At 38.5% G+C, this 22,829-nt stretch overlaps 1 long non-coding RNA gene across 1 annotated transcript; it reads right to left on the bottom strand.

The window, feature by feature from the left end:
* Positions 1-18,323: 18,323 nt before the first annotated feature.
* LOC119905957 lies at positions 18,324-22,829 on the bottom strand. Its single transcript, XR_005444910.1, has 2 exons — positions 21,998-22,829; positions 18,324-18,914 (listed from the first exon to the last, which is right to left on the bottom strand). It is a non-coding gene; the product is annotated as an uncharacterized LOC119905957 (long non-coding RNA).

Raw genomic sequence — 22,829 nt, 5'->3', positions numbered from 1 at the left:
AGACATATTGATATATTATTTGTCTCTGATGGTTTTCTTTGATTTTACAGTGAGCCATTGGAAGGAGGAAGGAAGACCACTGGAAGGATTCTGGATACAGTTAGAGTTAAAATTACACAGTTACAATGAAATATAATTAAAATCTTCATTAGTTTTCTTAATCTGTTGTTATCATAATCAGTTCTTAGTACAATATTTGTAAACACTATGAGTTTTCATCTTCATCAACTGTTTGTCAACACCGTCAGTAATTGTCAACACTGTCCCAAGAAGGTTTTTTCTTTTTACAAAGATATGCGTTACTCATTGTTCAATTTATTGTATATATTAAAATTCCTGCTGACCTACATGCAACCATGTCTTCTTTGCCTAAGAACATTGATTAAAAATGCGTAATATTAAAAATGTATGTACAAAATTAAGGAATTTCGTAATTTGATTTTTCAAAATATTGTGAAATCTGAACAAAAATGTATATAATGAATTGTATTACTTAATGATGTTACCAAACCCCATTATTATATTCTTTAGGACTTTACAGCCTCGTTGAAATGATCAAATTAATATAGCGTGCTCTTTGGAGTGTCTGAAGTAGTTGACACAAATTAAGTTATGAAGTGAATAAATGTCAACTTTCATGAAAAGCGTTTTAATCAAAAACGTGTTCCCTTGCATGCTTTGTTAGCTGAGACCTTTGTCTATAAATATATAAATGTCAAATTAATGTAGTATTTTTTAAAAAAGTACACCTAAAACTTGTTTTGTCCCTTATCTCAAGAATCAGTGATATAATATAATAACAAAAAACAAGAAATATACAATAACATGCACAGGTGGGATGAAAATATTATTAAAATATCAAAAAGAAAGAAGAGAATACAATTACCAAATAACAATAATAGAATGAAAAATACCAAGGAAGAACAAGACATCCAATATGAAGCAAAAAAGCCATTCTATTTAACTGGAGATCTGAACCTACAGTAATTTAAAACTGGCCAAGGCTAGTTCTGTAGAACAGATCTGGTGTGTTAACAGTGGATCTGAGACCTTGTTACAAAGAAAATGTACCTTCTTTCAAGAAACATCTAACCCCACAAACTCCCGTGAACACCCTCTGGTCAAACAACATCCTGCAGATTACTGGCGACTACTTCCTGTGTAGCTGCACTCCAGCTGTGGAACAAACTACTTGACCACCTGAGGGTACCACGGACGGTGGGCTGTATTAATCCTAAAGATCTATATTTACAGAATTTTTCTGTTTCTGTATGTTTTTTGTCTGGTTTTAATTAGCTTAAAATGAAAAGTAAGCTATAAGTAGTAGTATTAGTTATTTTACAAGATTTTCTAGGCTTACAAGGCAACCTTGTCTGTGTTTATTGTATGTTTTCAAATAACATATTGAGGAAATACTGATAAATATATCTGACAATGCATTTCATTACTTGCCCCTACAATCTGTTTTTGCAATGCAATATCTCCTTGTAGCAAAGAAAGCATTACAAAAAATGTTTGTCATACGTGAAGAGTGCCTCTCAGGATGGCAATGATAGCCTGGTCCCCCCCTTTGTCTCCATTTGTAATATATCAACAACAATGGGTGGATTGCCATGAAATTCTTTACAGTCATTCATGGTGCCTAAATGAATAACTTTGGTGATCCCTTCACTTTTCATCATACGTCATAATTTGTATTGTCCAATGATTTGGTTTATGACACTCCCTGCAAAGCTAATTCTGTACTTTGTGTTTAGTGCCAATTAGCAAATGTTAGCATGTTAACATGCTAAATTAAGATGGTTAAAATGGAAAATTTTAGTGTTGATTTTTTTTCTGTATATTTAATTACTTGTCATGTGCAGTTGTGCGGTTATTTTGTTATACTATTGGGATGTATTTATGTGTTATGTAATTATTAAAATGGGTTTTAGTGAGTTAATATATATATATAGCCAAAACCCTTGTGTTGTAAGTGGATAATGCCAATGTCCAGTGGCCTAGTAAGTATGTAAGTAAGTAAAGTTTATTTAGTATTGCACCTTTCACAGAGCAAGGTCACAAAGCACTTTACAAGTGAAAAACTATAAGAAATAAGACCGTAAAAACAATGAAGAAACAACAATAAAACATAAGCAACAACACCATAAAAACATACAATTACTAGACAACACAAGGTGAGGCCAAGGCCAGTTTGAATAAAAGAAACATCAGCTGCTTTTTAAAGGTGTCAACAGAGACTGCAATATGTGAATTTATAGGAAGAGCGTTGCATAGTGTCAGAGTTACCACTTCAAAGGCACGATTGGTTTCACAAGACCTCTGCCTCGGCCTACTCACTACCTTCACCCACTGCTGTGTGTAGCCTCACACACAGTGGCTGCTAGTGTGGCTGGAGACTCTTAGTCATGTTTATGGTTAAGTTTAGGAAATCAAACTACTTGGTTAAGGTAACGGAATGATCATGGTCTGTATTGAAAAAGTCAAAAGAGCACAAAACATGTTCACTTTATCAACATTTGACTGAAACAAGGATCCTTGCCTAACTTTAACCAAAGTGACGCACATGGGACTGAGAGACACGGGTCTTCAGTGTCAAAGTCCTCAGCTTTGTAAGCTCACAATACACCCTGCGATTACACTGTGGTCACATGACATGCAAAAGTAAAGCAGTCTGTAGAGGAAGCATCAACTTGGCACACTACACTGCACCGTGACTTGTTATACAACGGCTTACACTTTGGAAAAATGCACAACAGAAAGACAAGTGTAGTAGGGTTAGCGTATTGTAGCGATCCGTGCACGCGTCTGTATCACACACACACACACACACACACACACACACACACACACACACAGCCACCAGTCAGCTCTGTGAAATGGCGTTTCAAACCAAATTCATCAGTCCAGAAGATGTCCAGTCTGTTACAGCCAGAGCACTGCTTACCAGCAGCATCGGGCAACAGACAGACCATAAGTCCAATCTGGAGCTACATAAGTATGAAGTATGTCACATGTTTTTGCAATACTCTTCTGCGCAACTTTTTTTAACTGAAGTATAGCCACCCTCTGATGATGTGAATCTTGCTGTTGGTGAGCTCACCTGGAGCCATGGGGTCTTATCTGCCTCTGCTCCCATTTAAACCCACAAAAGTCAGAGTGTTGCTCAGAAGTGCCTCAGCAAAGCATGCAGTTTTGAGGTTGGTAATGGAAACTCAGCCTTGGGGTTTTATTGGATGCATGCGTTTTCTCATCAAATCATAGAGCATGGTAATATAGCTAGTACAGGCAAACCTGGAAGGCTTGTGGTGATCGTGGGGAATCAGGGGGATGGTCGCTGAGGTCAGTTTAGGACTGAGATGGTGATGTAAGAAGTGAGAGAAAACATTATGCTGCAGGACAAAGGCTGGTATTGCTGAGTCCTCAGTGCAAAGTGTAAACTAAGAGCAGTGGGAGGATTTCTCACAGTGGTGTTGAATGTTGTGTTTTTGTGTGAACTAGATGTTTCCCTGACTTGTGAGGATTTTCCAATTTTCTATCAAAAACAATGATGCTGTCTTGTAAAATGTTCAGCATGACACCATGACGTTCTTGCTAAATTAAATCATTCCAAAGAAAATACATTCCAAACAATGGTTTAGCATAGTTCCTATCAAAGTAAGAATAATGCCGGTTAAGATAAGCTGAACTACATTCACTGTAAGAAATATGTGATAGTTCTCACCTTGATATTTGTAAAAGCAGCGTGACTAACATTTCTGCTAGGGGGTCATTTCTTACTTAATGTAAAATATCTTGTAAATTACTTTTGAAAGTCTGAATTATTACGGGCTATTTTCTCCTTTAACCAACAGCATTCAGCCTAATGTGGCAAAGAGACAGTATGAGTGATCTGAAAAAGGATTTCAGAGAAAAACGACAGCAGCCTCATCAAGTGTATCCGCCAGCCAAGCGTTGATAGCCTTATCAGAACACTCCACAGAGAGCTCACAGCCAAACTTTTCACATCAGTGTGCTGCTTCTGTTGTTTTTGTGTTCAGTGGAAAGACAGAAAGTGTGTATGTGCCTGTGTGTGAGAGGGAGGGAGAGACAGACAGGCCGAGATAGATACTCTATAATGAGTTTCCATAAAGCACTCTCAATGTGCTATCATTGTCGTGATTTTATGAATTCATCATAAAAGAGTGAGTAAATGTCACAGCTGACGGTAATAGAGCGGGATGCTGCGTTCAAAATGAAAGCCAGAAGACTAAGAGAATGAAGAGGGGGGAAAAAGGAAATTGTAGCGGCTCCTGTGATGATTTGGCTGATAACAAAAGCCATGACTGGTGGTGTTCATGTGTGCTGTCTTCACCCGGGGACTCAGAGAGATAGAGGGGTTTCACTGGGAGAGAGCTGGCCATGTCTCTAAATAAAACACGACATTGATTTATGAGTGTGAGCCCGCTACGAGTGCAGCAGGTCTCTACAATCACTGGCACAAACACACACGCATACACACAAATTCACAGTGCAGTTAAACCACAGAGTACACTCTTGCAGTGTGCATATCAGCAATTTGACTTTACTTCTACAGACAGAGCACAGCTTTGGGCACTGCTCTTTTTCTTTCTTTTTCAGGCATTATTCATTCCCCAGCTACATTCCTCTTAAACTCCAAACTGCTCTTCGGCCTGCACCGTCACGAACTTCAAAGTGGAGAAATTATTTAATTAATGAAAACCATTCACTCTGCATTTCAGTTTGAACATGAAAGTAACTGGTCTGTTTGTGTAAAATGATTTATAATATGGAGTTTCCATCCCGCCACAGTGAAGTTCACACAGAAGTGGTGAGTAACTGCTCTGCCTGGCCAGCAGCAAATAAACAGTGAGGAAGTAATACATTCTCTCTGAAAGTGCCACAGTCACAGTTATGAGTTGTTGATGCTGTATTAATACCGCAACTGTTATCTTGCTCTGCGGCTAGTTATTATGCCTTTGGCTCATTAATGTACTGTTTTAATGACAAGGTTTTGCTGCTTTTATGTTTATTTTATGTCAGAGACAAATGAGCACAAACTATCGGCTATAGCCACAACAAAAATGCACTTATTTTGTTTTAATTGAAGTTTTGCATGAGACAGTTGCTTGCTGCTGCAAATAGTGTGAACCCCAAAAGGTCAAATGTGTAGGCTACTGTTATACTAGGAAAAATTACCAACTTAAAGTAGAACATGACAATTTTTAGGAATAGACCCAGATGCTGAAATACAATGTCAGGTGATATGTTGTTTTAATGGTTTTTCACTTTAAGGAGGATTAAAAAGTATAGATCAGCAGGGACAGAGGAGGAGGGAGTTGCTGGCTAGCTACAAGGAAAGATTGAAGGAAACAGAAACACACTGTACAGTAGGTTGCAGGGGGTGGAACCTGGAGACACAGCACATTACGGGACCTAAGTTATCAAAAGGGGAGGTTAAACAAAGTGCAGGTGATTCAAAAAGATTTTGATTGAAAACCAAGCACAGAAAGGAAACTTGATGAATTGACAAAGAAGTGAGAGGGGACTAACGCACTAACGAATGTCATATTGTTTGGACCGTAATTACGAGCAGCAGAGTGGGAAAACATTCACGTCAGCCTGCAAGTTGTAATTAGTCTGAGAAATCCGAAATTCCTGACAAATGAGAAGATCGATACCACTCTTATGTCTGTACCGTAAATATGTAGCGATGCCACCAGCAGGCGACTAGCTTCCAGGAAGTCACTGGACCTGGCTAAGAATTGTTGTAAAACCACAATTTGTCATTCTTTCTCTTCAGCATTCAGTTCAACGAACGAGTTAATGTGTTAGTGCACTTCAGAGCTGCTGGTAGGTGGATTTTCTTACCTTCCCTCAACCAGGCTAGTTGTTTTCCGTCTTTCTAACTGGCAGTGCAGTATTGTCAGTCATCAAAACATGCAAATGCCATTTTCACAAACAATTTTGAAAGCCATTCGACACAGGTGATTTTTGCTTGTGTGATTGTACTTTCTATTATTTTGCAGTCCTTTCCACCTTTGAGCCCTCTGTTCATTTCCATTTCACATGACCAACCTCACAGGTTGTGGCTCCTGAATCCAAAAGTATACAAACTGAATACTTTAATAATTTAATAATAATTTTGAATACTTCATGGAAGTTGGCACCACTTTGCATGACAGAGCAATGCTGGCAGCAGAGAGAATGGTGAGGTGGATAGGCATCATGTTCAAATGACTTATTCTGCTGTCTTCATGCTAATCTAATCATACCAGCTACAGACGTGTGAAGCAGACATGAGTGGTTTCAATCTTCTTATCTAACCCTCAGCTATAAGTATATTTTCAAAATGTCTAAACCATTCCTTTAACACCAGTACAATTGGTTTAGCTAATTTAATAGAAGATGTACATTGTCAGTTTGTATCTGGTTTCACTTGGTAATGAATTAGAAAAACTGCTGAACAAAAGTAGCAAATTTAGGCTGGCAACCATCTTGGAATAACGCTTGAACAAGTTGGAATTACAGGAGATCTTCCTGTTCTTCCCATTCTGCTGACCTTGTATGACTGCAGCGCTAGGCAAAAATAAACTGGAGCAATTGGGAGCAGCTGAGGAGTAATCAGGACAATGAGACGCAGTTGGGCAAAGTCAACCCAGGAGGAATCAGGACCTGTAATGTGACGCAGAGGACTCAGCCATGACAAAAATTACTTGTCATTGGCATGGCATTTTTACTTTGTTTGACCTTCAATCTGCTTGTAATGTGTGCCCCTGGAACAGAACTAACTTAAAGAAAAGCAACTCCTGTTAAGAAGTATTTTTAGATTAATGATGTATGATTACTGTCTGTAATTCTTTTATACCCAGCAGTACTTTCAAAAGCTCACTCTGCGATCCATTAAATTAACCAAAGACCTTTTAAATGAGGCAAATCAAAGAGTAAGTTAACAATTAATACAGCTCTGAGAATAGCATCAGCTGAGCTGACACAAAATCCCAAGCACATTAAAGAGCAGTGGTCTGCTTTAACATGAAAACTTTGTGGAAGCAAAAACAGCATGGAACCTTTAGCTCACTGTAAATAATTACAGATTTTCTGCTAATTAATGCTACGTAATGGATGGACATTTGCAAAATGTTTGATCGTGTCACATCGCCATGCAGTAGGTAAATGTAGATATAGGGTGAGTATTTGTGTACAGGAAGCTGTTTTAATCTCATTTTAACAACAGCGTGCCATGTCAGTTATTATTTAAAAGTCTTTTGATTCCAGCATTGGTTATTTAGATAATTTTTCAGGAATTGTCTGCTCACACACATGTAAACAACAGCTTGTTTCACTGCCATTGCATGTACTGTCTGTGATTTTTAGTTGTTTCATCCTTTTGATCAGGCAGAAATAATTCCGAAATGAATGTGAGTTGTCTCCTGCTCAACGTTTAAAGAAAGTGTTACAACAAAACAAAAAGAGCATCTTAGATAGACGAAGGGTAAAAAAAAAAAAACAAAGTAGCCTGAGTTGTCAGCAATTCTACAATCATGGCAGACAATATGGAAAATTAGCCAGAGCAGTAAGAAGGGACAAAGCAAGGTGGATCTATTCTTTTAATGTTCTGAAAGCTGAAACAATAATTGTACTTTCTTTTTTTTTATTTTCAGCGCCCTGATTTTTTATTTCATTCTTGCAATTTTCTTTTTTTTTCTTTTTGTAGAAGGTTGAAAACATCTATATATCTTCAGTGTAGGGCGGGCATGTTTTAATGAGTATTATCTCTTCATGCAAGGTTTATCACATTTTGTTCAAACTTAACGGCAACTACTGTAATATTTCAAAGCCACATCCAACAAAAGCTGCTATTATATCTTCTTATTTGATAGAAGAACTTTGTGGAATTCACAGCAGAAACAATGGGACAGTCAACTGAAGGGTCTGCACAGCTGCAGACAGACAAAGCGAATAGATTGGATAAAGTCACCATTGTCACCTCTGTGCCTGAGCCCGCTACTCAACTATTCAGTTTAATTAAAGCTGGAAAATGCTGTCCTTTTCTGTTTCCTGATGCTTAAAGCAACATGATCATAGAGTGCATTTAAAGAGTAATCATAATCTACACAAGACAAAATAAGTAACATCAGATACATGAAATATCAAGTTATTTATCAAGCTATTTCTCTATTATTGTAAAATCCCAATTTGAGAACAATGATTTTGAACGTGAAAAGATATGCTTTAACAGAGTAGTTAGTTTGTCTATGCATGCTTTCATTACATTGAATCAGATGTAAATATCCACAGTTCTGTAGGTATATTATATCATAATAAATCTTTCATTATAAATCTTGCAGTGGTGGTGTTTTGTTGATGCAACAATGCAGAGTCCCAGCAAGCAATTTGTTTCACCTGAGTTCAGAAGTGAAGGTAAGATATTCAAATGTGTATTGAAGCAGCAGAGACTCAGCTCATCAAATTTCCTGTTCTTATTTGTTTGTGCAATAAACACATTGCGGTAAAAGATATCAAGTAATAAGGGGGCTTATTCAAACCTAAAAATCTCAAATTCAATCAGTTGTAATCAAAAACATTTGGTAAAAGAATTGTATACATTAACATATATAGTCAAAGACAAAAACCCATGAAGAAAAAAAATCCGTCTCCTAGGTGTAAAAGGGCTAATTCAGGTTTTCCAAGGTGGGGCTGTATGAGGTACTGATCCATAGTCAGTTTTTTTACCTGCAGTAAATGGCGGTCAGCATGTCCCCACTATGGAGAAGGCAAGGCAAGTTAATTTGTATAGCACATTTCAACAAGAAAATTTAAAGTGCAGAGAGTTGTGTCCTGCTGTGGACAGGGTCAGCACAAAATGTATTTTAGCCACTTAAAAGAAAGCCACCAAAAAACATCTATATCTGTTCAAGTGTACGCTGTATTTAGAATATTTTCAGCACTTTACCTTGCCTTCAGACAGCAATGTCCTTTGGAACTACATTTTCTCAACCATAGAACTTCCATATTCCTAAGCATAAGCGCAATATAACGCTGCCGAAGTATTGCTGTCTGGGTCAGACATTCAGCAGTTTATGAAAGAGACAATGAATGACAAAAAATTACATGAGTTACTATCAGTCGACAGTGAAATTCCGTACACTGTGGAGACAACCAGACCAAAGACTTTTAAACCAAGTAGGCGACAGATATTGCCATCTTTATGTTCTGATACAATAGCTGTGACAGTAATTTCTTTCTGCCTTTTTTCAACCATTATAAAACCATTTGTTTTCTTGCTGGTTGGTCTTTCCCTACTGTCTGTGTTACCTGCAAATGGGAATGAGGAGACAAGCAGGAATAAGTAATAAAATAGAAGGTGTTTATCAATAAATGTTTTTGGCTCCAATTGTTTCACAGATTTTCTTTTGCTCCTGTTATTTGGGACATGGAGGCATACAAAATAATCAGTGCCAACACTGACTGTCTCTCACTTTACTTCATGATTTTTTTGCCACTGCTGCTAAGATACATTTTTGTCTCCTTATCGACTTGTTATTTATTTATATCATCTCTATATGACAATGTTAAAAAAAAAGTCACCTTTTTGCTAAATGTGCTAAAAACAACAGCAGGCTACCAACTAACAAAGAAACATTTTGCAAAGACATTCCCTTTCCATTCCCTTTCTTTTTGGGTTAATCTATTCTTTGGCAAACAGAGCTTTATGTAGTCAAAACACACAGTGAGTGTGAAAAGTGAGAATGTCACTGGCATTCTGTTTTTCCTTCCATGTCATGGAGTTTTCCTATGCATATTTATACTGTGGAAGCTTGTGAAAGATGTGCTTATATGAATACATAAGAGAGAAACAGAAGGGTGTACATTGTCAAAATGTGTGCTGCAGCAATTGTGATATTTAAAGTTTCATGAGGAGGGCTAGTGTTTAAATCATATTGCTTGAATATTGGATCAGACAAGCAAAAGAAACAACCACTATGGGAAAAACTGAACAATCGTAATGTGTCAAAATCAACAAGCTCATCCAATAAATGTAATCACTTGGTTAGGGCTCTTATGGGGCACCATAATATAGCACTTAGAGACTGTTTCAGCAGGCTCAGTGCATCTCAGAATCAGACTACCGCTGAATCAGTCATTTGAACATGATGCCCATCCACAGCTCTCTGCTGTCAACATTGCTCTGTCATGCAAAGTGGTGCCAACCTCCATGAAGTATTCAAAATCTGTTTGTATGCTGTCAGATTCAGGAGCCACAACCTGTGAGGTTCAGTCACGTAAAGACTTTTTAATAGAAATAAACAGAGAGCTTAAAGGTGGAAATAGCTGCAAAATAATACAGTGCAATAAAACATGCATAAATCACCTGTGCCCTTTAGCTAACAAAATTTAATTTGTGAAAGTGCATTTGCATGTTTTGGTAACTGGCAATGCTGCGCCGCCAGTTAGATGAGGAGTTGAATATTCTTTCTCAAACAAGGCCTGAGCTGAGTGGGCACATTTAAAATATATATTATGTATATAGCAGATTATATAGCAGTTTTATTATGTACCTATATGCCACCAGCACCACCTCTCACACCACCTCCTCTTTGCTCGTCTCCTTGTCGCCAGTGCACCTACTCCTATATGAACAGAGCTCTGAGGGTTCACTGAAGATCACATCTGAAAGAGAAGCCACTGGTGCATACGCTATCGGGTTGCTCCATGTGTGTGGAGATGTGGCATTTGAAAAAAGATCTTGCATGTTAAAAAAAGATGAGGTGGAGGGGAAGGGGGGCAGTCGAGCGACAAAAGTACGCCAGTGTACCGTGCGCCAACAAAGTGCCTTGCGCTTTCCTGCTGCCTGGTGTGGGGAGGGAGATGAGACCTGTCAGAGAGTGAGGGGGCTGGCTGAATGACTTCACATCACCCTTTCAGCTCCAGCAACTTCCCATTTATATTGTAATGCAAATCCATGGCCTGTCCCAGATGGTGCTTTTCCAGCATCGTGGGTGCATAGAAATATGATTATTTATCCCAAGCACTTCTAAAGTATTTAATGCACCCTCCTCCGTCTGCTTCTATTCCCCCCCTTCCAGTGGCAGGGGTTTAAAGACTGTGCAGTCTGATGTGTCTCTCGTTAATGGTAAAGGAGAAAAACAATAGATGATAAATTTGGGGAGAATTTGATAAGGGAGTACCTAAGATTACAGGAAAGCAGGACAGAAACAAACCATGAGCAATAACAGAGGAATTAACAGTAATTCTCATGTCTCAAAAGTGCTTTTAATCACCTCTGCTTAACAAAAGAAAGTCCACAAGCCCATCTCTGCCCGTGTGTGACAGAGAAAGAGCCTTTTTGTTTGCTGCCTACATCAAACAGCTCGAAACATGTTCAAGATTTTATACAATGCCAGTACATAAAACATCCACACCAAGGTGTGTTATAGATTTCACTCAATTAAAACTGAATGAAGAGTTGTACAAACAGTAGTAGATATTAAAATGTGTTATTTGCTGCTGTTAGATAATGTAACTTCAAGGCAAATAATATTACACCTAGCTGAGAGTTGTGAATATGCTGGCAATTTTTTTCATCTCACCTAAAATCATTTATGTCCATTTTTAGACTGCTTTTTTAATGTTACAGCACTTTGTAGCCATTCTTGATGGGATCAAGGTTATGCACAATAGCATACACAGCATTGCTGGAGGTTTCTGTGTGTGTGAAACATGCACATCCTGGGGGACTGTTTGTGCTGTAATCAGTTGAGTACTATAAGCCGCTCTCTCATTTTGTCAGCATTTCTATACTTTCATCATAACACCTTCACCGATCTGCCACCCGCCTCAGAAGCATTTAAGGTAGCACTTAACACTTCCTACACAGACTAATTAAATCACAATTTAAATCACATCAACTTCTCCAAACCCTGTCACCTCATTATCTTATATATTCTTCTGACACATATTTGTATCTCCAACTTCAGTTGCCTTGACTCAAAGTTTTAGTGGGGCAGAGAAGAGAACCACTGTGTTATGAGGATTACTTGAAGATGACGGCTAGGAGTAAAACAGGGTGTCTGTAGCCACAATTTTTCATTAATTCAGATTCAAATTTGACAAGCACCCTTGGCCATTTGCATGCACTTTGAAGACAGTCCATAACATCTCCAAAGTTTTCCATCCTCTGAACATAAGCTGCAGTCACACTGAAATTTGCCTGGCGAAATTTACTTGGCATGGTGTGACCAAAAGTGTGAGTATGGGGGCTGGGGTGCAGGCAATAGCGTGAGCAGGGTTGTAAACATAAACTGCGGGAGCTAGAATGGCTAGTGTGCTAACAACAGCAGTCAAAAACAAAGTTGCTAATTAACACTTGACTGTCATTAACCTCTTTCACCGTGCTTGCACTCACTCAGAATCCCTTCTTCTCTTCTGCTTGTATTATTTCGTCCTGCAGTTCTACAACAAGAATGTGGAAAAATCCTAAATGAGATGTCAAACACATTCTTTCTCAAAATGGCTGGACATTCGCTATTTTGAGTGTACTGCATGAAGTGAAGGAGTTGGGCCAATTTGGAACCAGAAGCAAATGCGTCTTGCCATGTTTCATGAATGGAAAGTGAAGTTCGGTCTGACTGCGCCATATTGCTACAAAAATGCAGTTTTTTTCCGCATTATCTGTGCATTTCCAGATAATGTATTTATATTCGTTTATACCCCTAGTTAATCCATATCACAAAAAACATATTTTCCCACTCTTAGTGGTGTCTAGTCATGCAGATCGTTTAAGCATTGTGGACTGAGGTGTAAAGAATGTTTGCTGGTGAAACATCTCCTTTGACCCCAATATGATGGAGGTGAACAGAATTTTGTTTTTGCTGCTCAAAGCATTTAAAAAAAAAATCAATTTGAAAAACTCAACAACTTCATCCACAAACCTGTCAACAGTTTTACTTGCGGCTATTTCCTCAGCAGAAAGCATCCCAAATGAAAATTGTTACCAGCTAGTTCTATAATACACTTTACTGGTTCCCAAAACATTCTAAATAAAGCATTATATTTAAGTGATTAAAGCTTTTTTAACGACTTCAACTGTTGCCACGTCAATGACAACCCTTAACAGTTATTCACCAAATAATGTACAATACAGTGCAGCCAACATGTTGACACCACAGATATTTTAATGGGTTCACTACATCTACATGCAGCTGGCTTATTTCAATAATATATATGCCTTTATTTTTCTCTAGATTTCCAAACAGAGCAAATTAAAGGCAATCTTACTTTGAGCGAATGTAAATGGCTTAATGGAGCTATCTCCTGTAATTGCCCCACTCAGTCAAGCATTCATTAAGTGTTAGAGAGGTTGGTTGCTTGGTATGTTTTACACGGTATGTTTTAGCATAACAGATTTCACTGTCAGATGTCACTGTTTTATCTTATCTTTCTGTGAACCATACAACTTTCAGACTGTATATACATACATCCTCTTTTAATGGCACATTGCAAGTTTAGAAGACAGTATACTGTACCCAACACTCATTTTCACCACTGATCTCACCAGTTTTTTAATTTCCTCCCGGATTTGCATCTTAGCTCGGACAGTGAATAGTAGGTGTTCATCGTTTCACTGAACCTTGGTGGAACTGCAATCATAGAGCAATCCGATTAGGGTTCAGTTCTACAATATATCCCTGTGTGCCCAAAGAGAGAGGTAAATGAAGGCAAACTGACAGTCATGATGACTTCAACTCGTCAGAATGTGTGGTGACCCATTTCATCACTTCTAAAAGCACAGGCAATCAAATCCATTTCAGCCCCTTTTCACATACCTGACCACAATACAAATTGCAGAATAAAACACTGGACCGCTTCAGCTGAAATCACAAGCTCTTTTGCCGATGAGGTCTTTTTTTTTACTTTCTAAAACAATTGCTTGTTTCTCCACAAGAGGCACGATGACAACACACATCTTTATTCAATGATCCAGCCATCAGGTGATTATTGTGTTCTTCATGTCTGGCCTGTTGTCATTCCACATCACTCTCCAAACATTTTACCTGCCCACACAAAGAGCAGTAGTTGGCCATAAGCCTGGATGGTCTCCATAGTTTCATGTTGTTCACCATCTGTGCTCAAGACTGAACCTCGCTACACCCATTATAGTGAACGGCTAATGAAAGAGATGAGCCCGTGAGGTGACTGGGAGGTTAATGCAGCGGCTACTCTATAATGCACATTCAGACTGGAAGACAGACATAGGAGTGAAGTTTGTAAAAAGGACAACGGTAGTGAAGTGTGTTTGGGAGGTAGCAATTGACCATTTGCTAAGCACCACCCCACTTAGTTACTGTTGCCATGCGCATTAAGCTTTCTGTTCTGGCTCTGCACATATGCAGTTCACAGTGATATCAGTGACGACTGCGTCCTAACAGTATTGGCAAAAAGAGAAAAGGCAATGTGTCTTTGTGCAATTGTACAATGAACGGAAAGTAAGACAATAAAAAGAAATATGGAGCAGCAGATGGCTGGAAGATGCAGACAACATGGTCTGTTTGATCTGCAGGTAGTTCCGTTTTATATCACAGCACAGTCTGAGTCATAGTTTTAGCACAACATATAAAATACTACAATTAAAACAAGCTCACTACAGTTAAATAATAATGGATCTTTGTTGGGAATCGATGTGGGAAATCAGACCATGGAACTGCTCAAACAGCAAGACAGATCGTTGAGGCAATTAATGAGGCATGGTGACTTCCCCCAAACTGCAAATCAAATGGCAATTTAGGGTTTATATATGCAGATGATAGTAACATACATGGCATAGGGCTAAAACATTAAGGCTGAAGCTACATGTCCTCTGCAAAAAGTCAGCATCCTTACCAATGGATGATCCAAAGTGGACATGGAAATAAAGGAGTATTGTCTGTGTATCTTTTGGGCAGAGCCCTATATAGTACAGTATTATAAATAAACTGAAATGTTATTCATTCTAACATACCCCTGATGAACCCGGATGGTTTGAAACCGTAATGTACAACAATATACTTGGACAAGCAACACAGGCAGAAGATTTAATGTTGGTATTTTCAAACAGTATTGCTTTTACACCAGAAAAGGATTTGAGGGTGAGGAATAACAGAGGTGTTTGGCAAAACGTAATGCTATCTAAGCCAAGTTTGGCTGGAGTTGCTGGAGTTTAAAATTCCACAAACCACATAAAGAGTAGGACAGAGACGCGATTGTTACTCTAAACACTGATGCAGTGAATGTTCAAGTCCTGACCAAATATTTTTCTAATGTAACCTGTTACTCCACTCCACGCCACTTGTCTTTAGAAATAACATTAGGTACAGTACTGGAAAGTAGTAAGTTAGTTAGCCTGGCGTGTTAATGTTAGCAGATGCACACTTTTTAATCCATTCTTTACACTTTAGCGCTTGTGTTTTTGGTTTTGGAAAGTTCATAAAAAAGACACCATCCTCCAAACCAGCCTGATCACCAAATGGTTTATGAATAACACACCAATGTCCTTCGCTGGTTATTTCACGCCATTCAGTCTCTACTGACTTCTATTGTGCAGAGATGGCGTGTCATTTTACGTGCAAATGTCACAGAAATAAATGTCAGATGACGTAGAATAAAGAGTGGTCTGCGTGGTCAAAATATTAGTCAGAAGTTAAATCCAACCATTACACAAGGAAATTGCTAGAATTACTGTAGGAGAGCAGTGTCAACAGAGTGAGAGGCAGCCTAATGTTGGAGACTAACAACTAAATAAACATACCAAGGACACATAATAATCCCCAAACACAACAAAATAAACCTTAATGCATAGCAGGTGGACACCTGCAGCTTTTGATCACACTTGTCTCTTTATTTTGTGAGGGCTGAGGACCCAAAGTCCAGGCAAGTTGAGATCATGGTGTGTCCGCTCAACAACAGGAAGTGCAGCATCGCCATCTATAGGCCACAGCTGCAACGACAGTCTCCGGAGCCGTGACAACAGCTGCCTTTTACACAGTGCCTGCTCACACTGTAGACACACATTATGCCTACAAACACCACTTTCAGAATCAATTACTCACACACCACAGGTCACAGAACAGTTCATTACTGTTCAATTACCAGTGAATGTTCAATAGCGAGCCCATTACAGGGGAAAAGTTTCAACCTCACTGCCAAGACAACAGGAGAACGAGTATGACATTTTAATGATACTATTAAAGATGAGCAAGAGAAGAGTACAAACAAATAAATTTAGGCAGATTATGATGAGCTGTGTGAAATAAAATGGAAAGGAATAAAAGTGTGAGCGAGCAAGTTTTGACATCAGTGTAACTAACGGTGAAGCTGGCTTTTAACAGTATTGATCAACTGTATCCCATTAATCTGACTTTATCTCACAGATCCATAATAACATTATGATCGCTACTAATGCCATTTTACCAACACAATATTTTAAAACTACAGATTAAATGGAGAAAATGCATGTTTTTCTGCATTGATTCATACAGGTAGTTCTGCATTACCTTCAACTGTGATTCACTTGAGAGACATTCTGCAGCAGTTAAAGTTTCTGCTGTAGCTAATTAGGTCACACTTAACACACCTTTTCGCATCGCTCTCCCTGGCAATTTTTCTAGCAGAACACACTTCTGGTAAGCACATAGTTTACTCCTCCACTTCTTCCAGATATGGATTGATTGTTTCTTTTCTCCACTTTCGGAGAAAAATCCTCAAATTCTCCAGATTCCAGTCTGCCTCCCAGGTGGAAATCCATAGCTCTTTTTTTTTTACTTTCATCAGATGAAATTTGACAAGCTGGCAAGAACATGAAAGAAAGGACTGACAAGTGACAAAAACACTCCCGAACTGAACAATCACCAATGTACACATCCATGCAAATGTCCCACAACATTTTGAGCTCTTGCAGTGTTTTTACAGAAACACAGAACAGTCCATCACAAATTCAATACATTTTTATTCAGCCTCAACAAAGATTTGTACTTGATGTAATGGCAGCATTTTGTATTTTTCTTTTCCTTTTTTTGGCAGTCAACATATAGACACATTTTTTTAAAAGACAAATCTAAATCAATCTAAATATTTCTCGAAATGGTGTATTTTTTAATAGACAAAATACAATAGAATCTGGCTATGAAAGGTTATACAGGTAAAAAATAAAGTTGTAGCCTACTACAACAAGAAAGAAATATTAAAGAAATGTAATCCTACTGTAGTAAAAGGACAGAAGTATGAAAAACAAAATGTATAAAAGAGAAGAGAAAGAATTTTACCTCTTTGTGCATCAAATGGCCATTTGAATGGAACCAGACATTTAAAGGGGATATCACCCATTGGTGAAACTGTTCAAAACTAATGAATTTGTGAAACACATGTCAAAGGGCTCCAACTAGACTTTCCCAAGTTTCAGTGGTGGCATAATGAATACACAAATGCCTCATATATACATCACAAGGCACCATTTTTGCACTGGCCTGGTGATTGAGATAATGAATTATCTGTCTGAATTTGGCGATGTGTCTTTCCAGAAGCGATGTGCCGGTTAATCTGGATATTCTGCAGACATCCCAGTGGACAGGTTTCCCTTCAGCCATTTTGTTCAATAGAAAATAATCCCAGTGAAAACTGTTGACATTGAGGCATGGCTGGTTCCTAAAGGTAACTGGCAAAATGTGTTTTATGATTTAGGTTTCCTTTAACATTAAGGGTGAGGAGGGGCAAAGCAGCACACATGTATAATAATAACAAGTAGATGAATTATCTAGATAATGTGCCACTGTGTGCATAATGAGAAAGCTTGCTGTATGAAAGGTGTTAAGATTTAATGAGCCATACAGCTGTACAGGATGACATGTTCCTTCTTAACAATGCACCAAATGTGTATCAGCTGATGGCTGTAAATAGTCCCTAATGAATTCATCATTAAATCCTGTTGGTAACAGGAAGGTAACATTTAATGAAAACCATAGCACCCAGCTGTTTTAGGTAACTACTCAGCCATATTTAACAATAGAACTTTATATTTGTATCTGCAATCCGCCCCTGAATCAACACTGACTAATCATAAGTGGCTAACTGTTTCTATCTTCTTCGTATCTCTTGTTGCTGCGCAGTGTACAGCTCTCAAAGTCCGGAAAATCCAAGTTTTGATGGAGCTGAATTATTACTTCTACATTAATGTGAACGCTGTATTCTTCTGACAGTTGCCATTAGCTGCTATTGTTGCAGTGAGGAGAAGGATGACAGATCAAGCTCATGATAACACTATTATCAGAGCGATTAAAGCAGTCATTATGTGGAAGTGATAATGGCTTTTATTTGTCATAGCAGATATAATTCAAACAGGTTTATTTGTTAGAAGCTTTTTTTGCGTGAAATAAAATAATGCGTATAAAAACTCATGATATTTTAGAGAACTATAAAAAAAAAAACATGTAAACAAGCAACATGAATATGTTATGAGGCTGAGAGCCATAAATCAAGCAGACACAATGAAAGTGTCAAAATGTTGAATTATTTCAGAGAACACTGTATGTTTGATCACGGCTTTGAATCTTCCATGAAAGCGCATTTCCTACTTCAACTGCTCCCTGCTGAGTGTGGTCTCACAGTGAAAAATAAGAGAGAAAGAGCGACAAGAGAAAGTTGGCTGGCAAGTACTGGCTCCCCTGGAGTCTTTTCCACCACACGGCCAAGATGGCCATATTGTGTCTCTAAACAAATCGAATGGTTGGCACTGTGACAAGCCAGCCTCTGTGGTGTTCAGATTCACCGAGTCAGCACGACTGTGCTCCTTCATTCCCAGGTCACCGCATGCAGCAGCCAGCAGGGAGCCTCAGTCCTGTTTACTCAACTGCTGGATGGCGAATGCGTCATTAGTCTTTTGGCTGCGAGAAAAATAAAACAAGATGCATTGATTACTTTGTGCTGTTTTTAAACTAAATGCAGTCCATCTTCAGTTCTTTCCAATTCATTAAGTTATATTGTGACAAAAGATTCCTACTGGGTTGAGGCTAAGCCTTCTTTATATAATTTAAAGAATGGACATTTATCCACTTGCTTCAGGGTTTCACTAAACAGATCTCTCACTGTAGCTTTGCAGCACACACACAGAGTAATACCTTGGTTTTGTATGGGTACCATATCATGACTTGCACTGACAAAACGACAGAACTGCCCTCCAGAACAACATATAGAAGTGGGGGGGGTTTGACTCCCCTATCGGCAGGACAGCATCATTTGTCTGTGCTTTCCAAAACAGTTAAAAATAAATCAGTTTTATGATGTGACAATGCCATGGTTAAAGTTTGGTTAGGGTCAAGTGAAGATCATGGTTTGGGTACTTAATTAAGGTTAGGGAAACCTCACTGGGGCCTTTATCATCATGGTTACAATAATAACCATGTGGTTAAGGTCAGGGAAAGACAGTGGTCATGGTTAAAACAAACCAAGATTGACTATCCGAAAGAAATGAGAGTCGAACAGCGGTCTCCCATGGCAAAGTCAGATGTTTTGTTGACCCAACCTCCTCCCTCTGCCGGCTTTGTGGCTCTAAAATATTGTCACCCAACTTCCTTCCTTGTAATTATACCTTTGGTAAACAAATGTTGTTTGGGCAGCATTTTTGTTGAAATGACTGGTGCTGTTGTTTTTTTTTGGGAAATAATAATAAATACTAGATTTGTGAAATTTGTGATTTTCATTTGTTGTTAAAACTGTCTCAGTGAGGTGTTAATTCAACTGTGTCTTAATTTTTGAGGCCGTAGATTGTGGTGTGGATTACGTTCTACATTCACTAAGAACATAAAGGGAACATTTACATTAGGTATTTATCAAATGCTTGTGTTATGTGGTCACTCAGAGTATACATACTATAGTGAATACATATAATTCACTCAGAAGGACACCATATAACGAATCTCAAACTGTCACACACATAAACTATATATATTCCAACATAAAGCTGTAATCTCTAAAGAGTCCAGAAACCCAGTGAAACAGAAATGGCGGCTCCCTCTGGGGCGATGAATGTCTATTTTTTACGGCAGCACTGTAAAAGAAACGTCTTTGTGTCACACACTTACACAAACCGCATGTACACACCACATACATACCTACACACAAACACACAGACAAAGGCTGCCAGCCTCGGATGCACACATCCATTACTGACTTCCCAACAATAGCCTTTTACAGGCAAATAAAGGGTATTAGTGTAAGAGCTGTAAAGCCTGTCACACCTCCAGTTACATGTGCCAGACAGTCAAACTCAGAGGAAGAAGAAATGTTTTCACCAGGAGATAAAAGAATCAATGAAGGAAAGAGAAAGTGAAAAGGGAGTGAGATTAGCCACATATCTGCTGTGTACTTACTGGGATGCAAAAAGGCTAATTGCTCAGAGACAAATATGAGGCACTGGGATGGGGAGAATCAGCAGCTGTGATCGATTGTTGGAAATTTTGGTGATGTATATATATATATATATGTGTGTGTGTGTGTGTGTATAGGGGGGACATAGTGACAAATTTATATTTATCCGTCTGCAGTTCCTCAGCCTAACGAACATTTTAAGATTATTTTCTCTCACTCTTTTGGTTCACTCTAACTGCTATCATCTCCGTTTGTTTTCAACCGCTGCAGCTGAAAAAAAAAGCAGTATAAACCAACTGTACATTACCTGCCCAGCAACAAACAGCAGACAGACAAAGTAAGCGAAAAGCTAGTGAACATAGTGGAGCATTCAGCAGATTAAGAGTTTGAGATGTCCCTCAGGAGCTATTATGGGAGTACACAGTCCCTCATTCAGCAATTGGAACAGCAACAGCAACAACTTGATGACGGTCGGACCCGTTAGCGGGCGGGACTTCACATCTCCGAAAATGTTGTAGCAAAATTTCAAATCAGTTTAAACAACTATATTCCTACATGAAAAAACTCTTAAAACTGCATTCCGTGACACAATAATAGCAGTATTATTACTTACAGTTAAGTTTTAAGTTTTCGCCTCCGATTTCTGCTTTTTGGCGTGAAATGCATTCTGGGATACTTGGCCATCCAAAGTCCACACAAAGTTGACCAAAGTTTTTACTTTTTCTTATATTTCTTACTTCTAATAAACCACTTGACTACTGCTACTAAAATTACTTGTTCTTCTTCATCTTCTTTTTTGTACCTATTCAATGTAGTGACGAAACTCACTCTGTAGAGCAGTTTGTCCTACTAGTAGAAACATAGCGGCGCAACATAACGACATCTATGTAAGGGGACTGGTGTAAGGGTTGTGGAATAAGAAGTATTATATTTCCCTCTGAAATGTGGTAGAGTGGTAGCATAAAGTAGCATAAAATGGAAACACTCAAGTAAAGTACAGGCATTGCAGTACTTTACTAAGTGTAGGCAACAAATACTCACTATTGCTGCCTCTGTTAGATACCAGTTGCACAAATGTAACAGCGATTATATAGATGATCAAATCAGTTAAATTGATTATATGTCAATGGGAAGCAGAAAATGTGAGCTGTCAGTGTCATCTGTTAACCACCGAGCAGCAGAGAAAGAAGCATCATTTAAACTGCCACAATGAGCAATGAGTATTGGCTATAAAAGATTCCACTTGTCAACCTCGGCCACCTAATTCCATTCCACATACTGATCAGTTGTATCAACGGCAGCTCGTCCTCATTTAAAACCATTTATGACTTTCCTGCAGAGAATTCAGCAGAATGGATATGATCATTTTGTCCTTTGTGTGTGTGTTTGTCAGCGTTGATGTCCAATTTATTTGCTCACATATCAGTTTAAAGTAAGTGTTCAATTATTGTGTTTTTTAAGCTGCACTGCAGCGTGCTCAGTCAACATTTGTACTAAAATAAATGATGAAAGAATTACCATATAAAAATCTCATATTGATATTGGCCTCTTCTTTGGTATCTGTTCAGAAAGATCCTAATTGTTATTCATCATCACTTACCTCCATCTCATACTCAGATCAGTTGTGGCAGTAGTAAAGAGGATGGGGAGGTGGGGAGTGGGGGGATAATGAAGGCAAACAAGCTACAGCTGGCAAAACATAGGAGGCACATTGTGCAAGCCTTCTTGTGTGTCATTGCCTCCCAGCGGCGACCACGAATGCTGCATGACTCACGCATCTTCCTTCAACCGTCAGCTCATTGTTCGTTGTTGGGACTCAGTGTACTTCCAGGATTTGCAAGATGATTCAAGAGGAAGAACAGAATAATTTTCATTTCCAGTGGAAAAAGCAGAGCAAAGCCTGTATTCATCAAACTTCTAACAATTCCATGTAAGAACGCTCTAAAGAGACAGTTTAGGATAAGTCACATCACATCCCCTCTCTTGTTTTTCATGGCTACAGACCTGGTTCATGACAGTGAAGAATAAGACAAGAAGTGAAGAATAAGACACATTCATCAAGCAACTCCTACTTATGGCAAAGTGTAGAAGGAAACTTAAAGGGCAACTTTCAAGTGAACACGTGATTAATAACCAATCAGGAACAAGGATTTACAATACATCTGCTAAATTGTAATTCTTTTAAAACAATTCTACTCAGTGTATGGTACTTTCAGGAGTTGGTGGCGACCATGGTCCCTGTACGTTCTGATAGTTTGTTTTTTCGTTTGAACGATGAAATGAACAAACGAGAAAACCACCTCTTTTTTGTTTGTCGTTTCAAACCAAAAACAAAGAAACAGGGGGAAAAACAGCCAATTTTTGGTTTCTGAATCCAAAAAAAAACACGATAAACAACTAAACCTCCGTTTGAAGATAGACGTTAAGAAAAT

This window comes from Micropterus salmoides, unplaced genomic scaffold (genome assembly GCF_014851395.1).
Source record: "Micropterus salmoides isolate LMB-PRFRI ecotype aquatic unplaced genomic scaffold, ASM1485139v1 Ms_hic_scaffold_16, whole genome shotgun sequence".
NCBI lineage: Eukaryota > Metazoa > Chordata > Actinopteri > Centrarchiformes > Centrarchidae > Micropterus > Micropterus salmoides.
The sequence above is the reverse complement of the archived record's forward strand: the minus strand, read 5'-3'. Positions and strand labels throughout refer to the sequence as shown.